Source organism: Coenobita brevimanus, unplaced genomic scaffold (genome assembly GCF_032717465.1).
Source record: "Coenobita brevimanus isolate Jiangsu-jjx unplaced genomic scaffold, ASM3271746v2 jjx.HiC_scaffold_2755, whole genome shotgun sequence".
Taxonomy (NCBI): Eukaryota; Metazoa; Arthropoda; class Malacostraca; order Decapoda; family Coenobitidae; genus Coenobita; species Coenobita brevimanus.
Genome location: NW_027643714.1, coordinates 293561 through 306670, shown reverse-complemented (window position 1 = coordinate 306670; position 13110 = coordinate 293561).

Genomic DNA, 13110 nt, shown 5'->3' with positions numbered 1-13110 from the left:
AGTCCATATCCTCTCTAGCCTTGTTCCTCACAGAACCCCAAATTTCTCCCTCTACTGAATTTCCCCCATTTTGTTTTCCTGGTTACCATCTCTTCACAAACTTCTGTAACAAGGGCGGCACCTGTTGTTATACCAAATCTGAATATGCAGTTGACACTGTTTTAAACTTCACCTCAACTAATTTTGATTACTCACTGTGTAAACTAAATTATCTAAATAGTACCAAATGTGTCTGTGTAGTCTATCACTCCCCCAATGCTTCTTCAGAACCCAGTGTATTTGACTCCATATCCACACAGCTGAGTAACTTTAACTTTGTCCTTAGCACCAAGATTACCATTTTGGGTGATTTTAACGTACTTAATGTTGAATGGTTATTGCGTTCTGCCAGGATTGACAATGCTGGTCTAGAGTGCGAGCCGTTTGCAGAATCATTTAATCTCACACAGTTGGTAAAGCAACTAACCAGAATACCAGATAATCCTGGCCATAATGCCCATCTCTTGGATCTGTTCCTGACAAATAATCCAGATCAATACAGGATAGAAGTACTGTCACCACTTGGATCCTCTGACCACAATCTCATCAAAGCCTCATTAGTCAGCCCCCCCAGACCTCCCTATTCTGAACCTGTCAAGGTGACCCAATGGCACATTGATTATCTTGCTGACATTCCATGGCAGGCTATCTTCTCTAGTGATGTCAATTCTGTCCAGTCCCACATTAATGACTTAATACTGCCTGGTATAGATTTATTCGTACCAGGTCAACAGTTAAGTAAAAGATCAAACTCTCCAAAATGGTTTGATAACAACTGTGCCAGAGCAATGGCCCAAAAATCATTAGCATTTTTTTTTTTTTTTTTTACGTGTCCGACTCTGAGCAGAGGTTCAGGGCCTATTTCTTGGGGGCAGTGGCCTATCCCAAGGCCCAGTAGTCCTCCTACACCTCCACATGTCACCACTTTGGCACTAACACCCACTGTCCATATTGAATACATGCTAGGGCTGTCTCATACAGGACTGGTGTACTGGTATTAGCGGGGGTACTTTTATGACATGTCGGCGGGTCATCTGGTAGATCAGGAAAGTCTGCTTTTTTGGAAATTCAAATCCTTAAATGTCACCACTTTGGCACTAACACCCACTGTCCATATTGAATACATGCTAGGGCTGTCTCATACAGGACTGGTGTACTGGTATTAGCGGGGGTACTTCTATGACATGTCGGCGGGTCATCTGGTTGATCAGGAAAGTCTGCTTTTTAGGAAATTCAAATCCTTAAACTGTTCCCTGCCCCAGCCAGGATTCGATCCTGGGTCCATCAGGACTGCAAGCCGCCTCTCTACCGATTCAGCCACCGCATATAACTTTTACGTGTATGAAAAGTGTTAAGGATATGTATGATAAAAATGGTTTAATATATGGGACAGTACAAGTTTGACTCATTCCTGTGAAGATACAATTAGGTAAGAACACACACACACACACACACACACACACACACACACATACACACACACAATGTATACATTATCATTACCTCAGTGCAGTCTGTATCACTAAAGTTTTAGGTGCATGGGGGAACCTGAGAGGGTCTCGAACAGACTGCTGGTAGGAGTAAATAGGAGGTGGGATGGATGTGTGATCTGAGAGGGGAGACTGGTTGGCAAGGGTACCACTGCTGCTGCTGCCACCTTCAGACAAGTCCATGCTCTCTTCACTGCCTGGCTCTCCTGCACCCTCACCCTCCCACCTGAAGAAACATGAAGCTGTAAGAGTTACTCCCCTCTTTGGAGTGTAGGGATTCAAGACCATGTTATCATAGTCCAAAATATTTAGAGACAGGAGAGAGTAAATGGTAATAGTCAATCCCATGTTGCCCCCTTTAGAATGTATGGGTCTGAGTCTTGGCTACCTTTTTGTATTGTATGATACTGATTACAAAGACATCGACATGCTTGCATTCATCGGCTTCGGTCGCCTAATGACAACTCTAGACACTACTTGATCTCATGCAGCCACTTTGTTGTATGCTTTTTCCAGATCCATGAAAGCCATAAACACCTTATGGTCCTTCTCACAAGTTTTCTTTGTTATCTGTCTCACTGCAAATATTTGATCCACACATCCTCTGGCACTCCTAAAGCCACCCTGTTTATCACTTACTAGGACTTCTGATTTCTCTCTTACTTTCTCTGTAATAATTCTCCCATACACCTTCCCTACCACACTCAGTGAACTTATGCCATGATAATTCATGCACTCACTTCACTCAGTTATTTTTTTACAGGGGTACAATCACAGCCATTTTCCACTCTGCAGGCACAGTTTCACTCATCCATGCCTTCTTATATATCTCCAACAAGCATTTAATTCCTCTCTCACCACTACACTTAATCATCTCTGCATACACGTCATCAACCCCAGCTGCTTTCCCATTTTTCAGCCGCTTCACAGCACTCTTCACCTGTGCGAGTGTCACGTCTCCTGGCACTGCATTCCTTCTCTGCACACCCCTAAAACCAATCATGTTCACAGCCACTCTGCTCCCTCTATTCCCATTTATCAGGCTTTCAAAATATTCTTTCCATCTCGTCCTTGCTTCATCCCCATGGGTTAATAATCTACCACCTACATCCTTCACACCATCACATTGTCTTTCTTTTTTTCACTTCTACATTCCTGCATCGTTCCAGAAGGAGAGTTAATGAGACAAAAAGCCTTTGACTCCACCTTGTTGAGAAGAGTGTATGTGAGGAGCCTCCCCACACAAGAGAGTTATACTCTACACAGGGGCGAATAAAACACTGTGTGTGTGTGTGTGTGTGTGTAATACTCACACGTGTGGCCGCTACTCACGTGTCGTTCATCTTCACCTAGAAAGAAAAAAAGAACAGGTTAGAGATAACTCTCTAAGTACAAACTCATTATGGGATCTGGCTATAGATAGATGGATGGACAATTTTTTGTTGTTTCCTTTTTGTCATTTTTTTGCTTACCTTTTGGGGTTCTCTTTTTATCAACTTTATTTTGCCATTTCCATTTTTCTTGTCTGTCTATTTTGTTTAATTTTCTCTATAAAGGCTCCAACATGCTTGCATGAGTCAGACTTAGTCACTTAATTACGGCTGTCTGTGCTATACTTGTACACAGAACAGGCGAAACTTGGAATGTGACATCCGTAGACTGTCAGGCAGCAAGATTTTCTCATAGCGAATTTAGAGCCGATCGAAAGTTAGGTTAGGTCACTTTGGGCAGGGTTTGGTCTGATTAGGTAATTTTTGGTTGGGTTGGGTTCAGTTCGACTAGATATAGACGGATTAGGTTAGATTGCTTTAGAATACGTCCGTTTTGATAGGTTTTGGGTTGGGTTTTATTTGGTTGCGTTAGGCTGGGTTAGGTTCGGTTGGATTAGGTCATTTTAGGCTTGACTGGGTTGGGCTAGGTCAGGTATGGTATGGTTAAGCGAGACTGGGTAGGATTAGGTAGCGTTAGATGCGGTTAGGATGCGTCAGAATTGGTTAGGTTAGGTATGTGGAGGTTTCGTGAGATTGTGAGGTTAAATACAATTAGACTGGGTTAGATGAGGTTAAGTTAGATTAGGTTGGGTTAATTTTAACTTTATCAACTTTATTTTGTCAATTCCATTTTTCTTGTCTGTCTATTTTGTTTAATTTTCTCTATAAAGGCTCCAACATGCTTGCATGAGTCAGACTTAGTCACTTAATTACGGCTGTCTGTGCTGCTCAGTCCCTGGCAGCCTCCCTATTCAGTCCTTTATCCCAGAGGTCACACTCTATGACCTCATCCCAGGTCTTTTTTTGGTCTGCCTTTCACAACCCTACCCCCATCGTTCATACTTGTCACTTTCTACACCCAGTTGTCATCCCCCATCCTCTCCAGATACCCAGACCATCTCAGTATACCCCTCCTCACCACAACACCAATACACCTTTTATGTTTTCTCTTTATTTCGTATCATATATTTTTTTCTCAATTTTCTTCATTTGTCTTATAATAATTTAGCATTGGTTAAGAAGAGGTACATGATTGGATAATAAGGTGAAGGTCTTAGTGTTTTCTTGGTGGTAGGTAGGGGCACCCATCATCCACTCACTCATTGCAGGGATGCCTTATGGTCTCTAAACTGAGTGACAAGCCAAATGGTTTCATGTTCTGAGGAAACCATTTATTGCACTGGGTGGTAACCATATAATCAGGGTTTTTGGCCAGGTTAAATGTCCTTCGGATTCCCCTATCTAAAATCACTTAATCATGGCAAATGTTTCAGAGAGCCTTAGTGGGCCCAATACCTGCCCAGGACCCCAACCAAATGGGTAGATTCGCGTGGCCATGTGGAATGTGAGAGGTGTGAATGAGGAGAGCAAGAGGGTGGAAGTGGCGAATGTGTTCAGGAGTGCAAGATATTCCTTGATGGCACTGTGTGAAACAAAAATGAAAGGATGTGAGCTGGAGGAGTGGGAGGGTGTGAAATAAGTAAGATCGGGCATGAATGGGTAAGGAAGATGCAGGGAAGGAGTTGCTTTTTTGATGAATGAAATGTGGCAGAACTGAATAAGAGATTACAAATGTGTCAGCTGGAGATCTATGTATGTCAACTTCAAGTTTCAGTAGGTGAAAGTGGCAGTAATTGTAGCTTATGCACCGTGTGATGACGAGTGAGAGAGAGAAAGACAGGTTTTGGGATGAGCTGGATGAAGCAATGGGAGAAATGCCCAGGAGCTATAAAGTGATCGTAACGGGCGATATGAATAGATGGAACGGGGATCATGTTGAAAGGAGCATGATTGATTGCGTGCTCGTGGAGAGGTCGATGATGGGAATGGTTGATGATACGAGGGCAGCGAGAGGATGATGTGGAGTTTCTGTCAGATCATATGACAGTGGTGTGCAAGATCAAGCTGAAACAAGTGAGGTGGACCAGGTGAGAGAGGAGCAGTCAGGGAGAAAGACTGAATGTCGAGACGCTGAGGATCAAAGAAATGGCAGATGAATACAGGACCAAAGTAGGGGAGCAGTTAGAATAAGTGAATTGGAATGAAATGGATCTAGACAGCTTGTGGAATGCATATAGGGACTGCATTGTTAGGAATGCAAGGATCTAGACAGCTTGTGGAATGCATATAGGGATTGCATAGTTAGGAATGCAAAAGCAGTGTGTGGTGTGGCAAGGGTAACAAACAAGAAAGGTATGGCGTGGTGGTTTGAAAAGGTTAAGAGAGCAGTGGAGGAAAAGAGGAAGAAGTGGCTAGAGAGGTTACAGAACAGGAGTCCAGTTGAAATAAGAACTGAATGTACTGAGAGAAGAAGCACATAAAGAGACTAGTGAAGAGGAAAAAGGAGAAGGTAAATGATGATCTAAGAAGAAAAATGAATGAAAATTACTCTGAAAATAAGAAGTTATTCTGGAAAGAGGTGCAGAAATGTAGAAGTGACAGCGGAAAGAAATGTGAAAGTGTGAAGGACGTAAGTGGTATATTATTGACCCACTGGGATGAAGTAAGGACCAGGAGGGAAGAGTATTTTGTAAGTCTGATGAATGTGAATGGAGAGAGCAAAGCGACAATTAACATGACTGGTTTTGGGGGTGTACAGAGAAGGAATGCAGTGCCAGGAAACGTGGCACTTGCAAAGGTGAAGAACGCTGTGAAGTGCCTGAAAAATGGGAAAGCAGTTGGAGTTGATGAGGTGTATACAGAGATGAAAAAGTGTAGTGAAGAGAGCAGAATGAAGTGCTTGTTGGGGATATGTAAGAAGGCATGGATGAGTGAAACACTGCCAGCAGAGTGGAAAAAAGCAGTTATTGTACCCCTGTACAAAAGTGAAGGTGAGTGAAGTGAGTGCAAGAATTTTTGTGGCATAAGTTATTGAGTGTTGTAGGGGAGGTATATGGAAGAATTATTGTAGAGAAAGTAAGAGAGAGTTGTCAGAAGTCCTAGTGAGTGATGAACAGGGTGGCTTTAGGAGTGGCAGAGGATGTGTGGATCAAATATTTTCAGTGAGACAGATAGTGGAGAAGGCTTGTGAGAAGGACTATAAGGTGTTTATGGCATTTATGGATCTGGAAAAAGCATTCAACAAAGAAGACAGAGAAGGACTGTGGAAGGTTTTGCGCATGTGCGGTGTAGATGGTAAGCTGCTAGGTGCCGTCACGAGTTTTAATGAAGGTAGTGAAGCATGTGTAAGGGTAAATGGGCATCGAAGTGGATGGTTCACAATCGGTGTGGGCATTCAACAAGGTTGTGTGATGTCCCCATGACTGTTAAATATATATATGGATGAGGTGATGAGAGAAGTAAAAACACGAGTAATGGAAAGAGGGACTGTGGTGGTAGTGAATGGTGATGGATGGAATATCTCAAATTTGTTGTATGCTGATGATGCAGTGCTACTTCCAAACCCCGGACAAGAGCTTGGTAGTCTAATTCAGAATTGTGCTGATGTCTGTGAGTGTCGTGCCTTGAGGGTAAATGTAGAAAGGAGTAAAGTGATAGTCTCCCAGTGTGATGTTACAGTGAATGGAGAGAGACTGGAATTGGTGAGAGAGTTCAAATACCTGGGTACAGTGATAGAAAAGAGAGGAAAATCTGCTGAATTGGAAAGTAGTGGGACACAAGGAAGGAAAGTAGCTGGTGCAATGAAGGCCTTGACGTGAAACAGAGGCTTGAGTGCTGCAGCTGAGTGATGTATACATGAAGGAGTGTTAGTGCCAACTTTAACATATGGATGTGATAGTATGGTGTAGCATGAAAATGAAAAGTCAAGAGTGAGAGCAGTAGAGATGTGACTGCTGAGGAATGTATGTGGAGTATAGAGAGTGGACAGGATATGAAATAATGTGATTCGTGAAAGGTGCGGAGTGAGGAAGTCTGTGGACACCAGAATCGAAGAGAGTGTACCGAGATGGTATGGTCATCTGGAAAGAATGGATAACCACAGGGTGGTGAAACAGATATATCTGAGCGAATTTGAAGAAAGGAGGCGAGGTAGGCCAAGGAGAAGGTGGAGGGATATGGTGGATGAGTGTGTGAGGAAGAGAGGTATGGAAGTCAGTGAGGCTAGGGAACTGACAAGAGACTGAGCTGGCTAGATGAATGTTGCGAGAAGTGCATGATCAGGGATTTGACACCCCTTTTTAATGTGACAGCGTCTGGATTGACTCTTTGGATACGTTTATGTGAAGCTACAGAATGTGTTGAATGGTTTTGGCGTGTCAGATAGAGCCAGAATTCCAGAGGCTTGAACAATGAGTGAATGGAAGCGTGGCCCGTTGGGTTGGGCAAATGTAGGTTCTCTGGACGTTGTTACTCCTCACCCTGCCCCAGGGTTGGAAAGGGGGTCCAAATGATGATGATGATGATGATGATGATGATGATGACGATTGTTATTACTGTTATTATAATATCCCTACGCGACCCCTCACCAACCACTCACTCAATGTAGTGCTGCTTTGGTGTCTGCACTTTCCTCTCTTCCTTCTTTCTTCTTCTTTCATTATTTCCTTCATTCTTTCCTCTTCCTTCTCCCTATAGGTGACTCTGCACTGAGTGACAAGCCAAATGGTTCCCTTTACACCTGGAAACCATTTACTATGCTGGGTGGTAACCATATAACCAAATTATGGCACCTGGTGATTTAGTGGGTAATTAAGGTGCTCCAATCAGATTGAGCCGGTGCATGTTTATATCCAAGGAATGATTGGGGTTTATTGTTGGGGTTTATTGCCACTCAAGGATGTGAGGCTGGTCACTCTCATCTTAAATGCCAGGACCAGCTTGCCTAGCCCCTGGCTCCTACATTTCTCGTGGGGTGACATTGGATTGGTTGATGGATGAATGGATGGATTGTTATTATAAAATTTTATTTTTGTTACTACTTCTGCTACTATTACTACTGCTAATATTTTTTTTTCACTTAAGATCACCTCCATCCATATTTTATATTATAGTGTGAAGATCAATACCAATCTTCATAATACAAGGCCCCATTTGGAGTTGTAATGTGAAGTACCGGTACTACTGCTACTACTGCTGTTACTATTACTACTACTACTACTACTATACTACAATTGTTATTGGCACCATAACAATTTTCATACTACAGACGAATCTCATACATGATAATACCGTACATGAGAGAGAGAGAGAGAGAGAGAGAGAGAGAGAGAGTTTAATATACACATCCCAGGCCTGTTATTTTCTTGAACTGAATAACTTTTCCAGGATGAAAGGCCTCATCAACTCTGCTTAATTTTTACAGTAAAATATTCACGGGTCCAGAAAGATGACGGTAATATTTGGAGAGAGAAAAAGGGGCTGTGGGGTGGTGGTGATTATGATGACGTTGATGATGGTAACAATTATTATAAAGCTGCTGCAGCTGCTGGTGATGATGATGATAATGATGATGGTAATGATAACAATGATCCTTCTGCCACTGCTGCTGCTGTTGTTGTTGTTGTTGCTGCTGATGATGCTGATGATGGTTGAACGGTAACATTAGGAGTGACAGTAAAGAATGGAACAAGGAAAGATGAGGAACATGAAGAGAGACCTAGCAATGACCCGAAGAGACTGGAGGAGGGATTGGAGAGGGAAGAGAGGAGGGGAAGAAAGAACAGAGGAGGAGGGAAAAGGGAGGGGACTCGAGAAAGAAGAAAAGGATGAATGATGAGAAATGTGAGGGGGAGGAGAGACTAAAGGGAAGGAAGAGAGAAAGGGTAGAAAGAGAGGAGGGGGAGGAAGAGAGGAGTGACAGGAGGAAGAGAGGGAAAGGTAGATAAGGAGGGGAAAGAGAGAAGGGAAGCAAGTGAGAAGAGGAAGAAAGAGAGGAGAGAAACAAGTGAGAAGAGGAAGAAAGAGAGGAGGGAAGCAAGAGAACAGGGGGAGGATGAGAGGATAGACGGGGAAGGAAGGGAGAGAGGAGGGAGAGGAAGAAAGGATTGCGTGAGAGAGGAGGAAATGAAGAGGGAGAGGAAGAAAGGATTGCGTGAGAGAGGAGGAAATGAAGAAGGAGAGGAAGAGAGAAAATAAGAAGAGTGTAGGAGAGGAAGATATGAGATGGATGAAAAAGAGAGAAACGAGAGGAAAAGAGTGGTAGAGGAAAAAAGAAGTGTGAGGAAGAAACTGGCAGAAGGGGAGAGGTGCGGAAGATGAGAGACTCAGGCTAGGAGGAATAGAGAAGGGGGACGACGAGAGGAGAGGAATGGAGAAAGAGAAGGGGTAGGGAGCGAGCTGAGGGAGGAAAAGGGTTAAGAAGGGAAGAGACGAGGAAATGAATGGATCAGAGGTAGAGGTGAGGAAGAGAAGAAAGAGGGGCAGCACGAAGAGATACGAGGGCAAGGGGGAAAGGAATGAATGGAAGAGATAGCGAAGGAAAATCGAAAGGAGGGGGATGGAGAGGTGATAGAGGGAGGGAGCGCACAGGAATGGAGGAAGGGAGGGAGCGCACAGGAATGGAGGAAGGGAGGGAGAGAACAGGGACGGAGGGAGGGAGGGAGGGAGGGAGAGAACAGGGATGGAGGGAGGGAGGGAGAGAACAGAGATGGAGGGAGGGAGGGAGAGAACGGGGATGGAGGAGAGGAAAGAGGAAGATAAGAGAAATGGTGGGAAGAAAGAAGGGAGAGAACGGAGCGGGGATATAAAGGGAGGACGGGAGAGAGGAGAGAAAATAAGAATGGAGAGAAGATAAGAAAACAGACAGAAGGAAAGGAGGGAAGACTAAAGGGGAGAGAGAGGAGAGGCAGGATAATGGTGGGAAAGTTGAAAACAGGAAACATGAAAAGGAGAGGAGATAGAAGGAAGTAAAGACAGAAACCGCAGAGAGAGAGAGAGAGAGAGAGAGAGAAAGAGAACTAAAGGACACGTATTGTTGACATCCAGACCCGGTACACAACACTGTACCCAGTCCGCGGTGCCACACACACACACACACACTGTAAAAAACTGCATAAAAAGAGAGACGACAAAGACGTAAGGAAATTTAGTTTCCCAAATAGGGCAATTGATCAGTGGAATGCACTACCGAAGGAAATAGTGTGTGCCAAAACAATTCATAAATTTAAGGATATGTACGATAAATATGGTTTAAGACACGGGACAGTACGAGCTTGACTCATTCCTGCAAAGATACAATTAGGTAAGAACAATTAGGTAAGAACAAATATATACTTGTACACAGAACAGGCGAAACTTGGAATGTGACATCCGTAGACTGTCAGGCAGCAAGATTTTCTCATAGTGAATTTATAGCCGATCGAAAGTTAGGTTAGGTCACTTTGGGCAGGGTTTGGTCTGATTAGGTAATTTTTGGTTGGGTTGGGTTCAGATCGACTAGACATAGACGGATTAGGTTAGATTGCTTTAGAATAGCTCGGTTTTGATATGTTTTAGGTTGGGTTCTATTGGGTTGGGTTAGGCTGGGTTAGGTTCGGTTGGATTAGGTTATTTCATGCTTGACTGGGTTTCGTTAGGTCGGGTATGGTATGGTTAAGTGAGACTGGATAGGATTACGTAGGGTTAGATGCGGTTAGGCTGCGTCAGAATTGGTTAGGTTAGGTATGGGGAAGTTACGTGAGATAGAGAGGTTAAATACAATTAGACTGGGTTAGGTGAGGTTAAGTTAGCTTAGTTTGGGTTATTTAAGGTTGAATTACGTCATTCGAGGTTAGGCAGTGTTCAGTTCGAGCAAATATGGATAAGTTAGGCAAGACTGGCTTAAAATAAGACTCAGAAAGCGTTATAAACACAACCCCCTCCTCCCATCTGATTCTGTGACCTACGTTTTGGCTTCAGTCTTTCTCTCCCTATTTCACTCTCTCGTAAAAGTCTTGGTCCCTGTCGAAACGCCTAAATTTACTGCATTGTCAAAGTGGTTTATGCATTGCGGTCTTTTGTTGGTCGGTCCTTCCAAAGTCAAGTATCGCGGAGGTGGACGTGGTTTTGTGTGTGTGTGTGTGTGTGTGTGTGTGTGTGTGTACTTGAGTAATGCCCACATGCACACACAAATGCCTGGACAGTAGTGTGTGTGTGTATTAAAAAAAAAAAAAAAAATGGATAGACAGAGAGGGAGGCGGGGTGAGTCAGCATCCATGTTCTTGAGTATCCCAAGCGTTTTAAGCCAAATTACATGCGCTGGGCAGACAGTTGGACTTTGCACCTTACGTCAGGGATCCATAAGGCCTATTTTCCCTCATCCAGGTCGGCGTTGGTATAGGGAAAAATTACCATTCAGTCACCGACCCTTAAGGATCGGGATGGGGCCACAGGGGGTAGTTCCACTCTATAAACTTTATCCAAAAACAAGCACCTTTTCCAAGCTCTCTTTCTTCTTTCCTTATCCATCCGTTCCTTCCTTTCCCCCCTTCCTTCCTAACCTCCTTTCCTCGCTACCTCCGCCCTTCCTTCCTTCTTTTCGTCTCCACCTTCCCTTTCCTTCCTTCCTACCTTCCTTCCTTTCTTCTCTACCATCTCCTTCCTTCCTTCCTTCATTCATTCACTCATTCATATCCTACTTCCCTCCCTCCCACCCTCCCTTTTTCCCTTCCTTTCTCGCCACCACGGCAGGATGCAAGAGGCAGCCACTTTTCCCTGCGTGTGGTTGTAAACGTGGGCGATAATCTGTATTTATAAGGTAAGTCTTCCCCTGAGGCGGCTTATAGGGACTCACCGATATTGGAAGGAGAGGGACTGGAGGCAAAGTGATGGAGGAGATGCGTGTGAAGGAAGAGACGGAGAGAAAAAGTGACCAAGATGAGGGGAAGAAGGAAGGAGTGTTGGAGGAAAGAGGGAAGAAAGGACGGGGAGGGGGAGGAAGTGGGTGAGGAGATGAAATAAAGTGAGGAAGGATAAACGAAGTGAAGAGAAAAAGAGATGAAACTATAGCCTGCAAGACAAAGTGCTGGGAGGTGGGGTTGCCACGCCCGTACAAAAAAAGTTTCATTTCCAGTCCTACACTCCTATCAGTTTCAGTTGCATTATCTGACAGGCGGGGAACTAGGGGTCAAAAACCAATCTTCCTCTTCCCCATGGATAGCATTATATTCCTACAGGTATATATCTTCATACTTAAGTCTTTCTATTAATTTAAGGTCTGGCCACAGTAAAAAGAAAGCAAAGTCTAACCAGATTGTAAATTTATATGACCAATCTCTCTCTCTCTCTCCTGTTTTGTAAGGCAGCCATCAACTAATTTCCTCTCCTCCTCTTCCTCCTGCTTCTCTGCCGTCCATCATCGGCTTATCTCTCTCCCCTCTCTCTCTCCCTTTCTGTCACCCATTATTTTCTCCTTCATCCATTTGCATCCCTCGCATTATCCCCTCATTTGTTCCCATAATCTCTCTCTTCTCTAATCTCTGTCTCTGTCTGTTTGCCCGTCTGTCTTTCTGTCTATCTACATTGTTACTCTCCCCCACCACATATTCTCACATCCCTCCCACCCCCCACCTCTCTCTCTCTCTCTCTCTAACACGTCTATATTTTGAATTAGGGAAGCAAATGGCTAAACTGAGGGTTGTACTTTGTAGGCAAACCTAATCCTCTTACATACACCTCTCTCTCTCTCTCTCTCTTAACTGCCTTACCAGAAACGAACTGTAATATTCCTCATACTAATGACGGACTGATAGAGAGAGATAAATACTGAGAGAGAGAGAGAGAGAGAGAGGGAGAGAGGAACAGAAGCACAGCCGGCAAAAGAGCAAGAAGATGAAAGGCCTTGGAAAAGACTATGAATTATGGATACCTGGAATGAATACCGCGATGATGAATGAATGTGATATGAATGTTGTGGAAATTTATGATATTGAAGGAATGTTAAGTCAATGTTGCAATGTTGTGATGTGGAGGGAATGTTGTGATGTGGAGGGAATGTTGTGATGTAGACGGAACGTTATGATGTGGAGGCAATGTTATGATGTGGAGGCAATGTTGTGATGTGGAGGCAATGTTGTGATGTGGAGGGAACGTTGTGATGTAGAGGGAACGTTATGATGTGGAGGCAATGTTATGATGTGGAGGGAATGTTGTGATGTGGAGGGAATGTTGTGATGTGGAGGGAATGTTATGATGTGGAGGCAATGTTATGATGT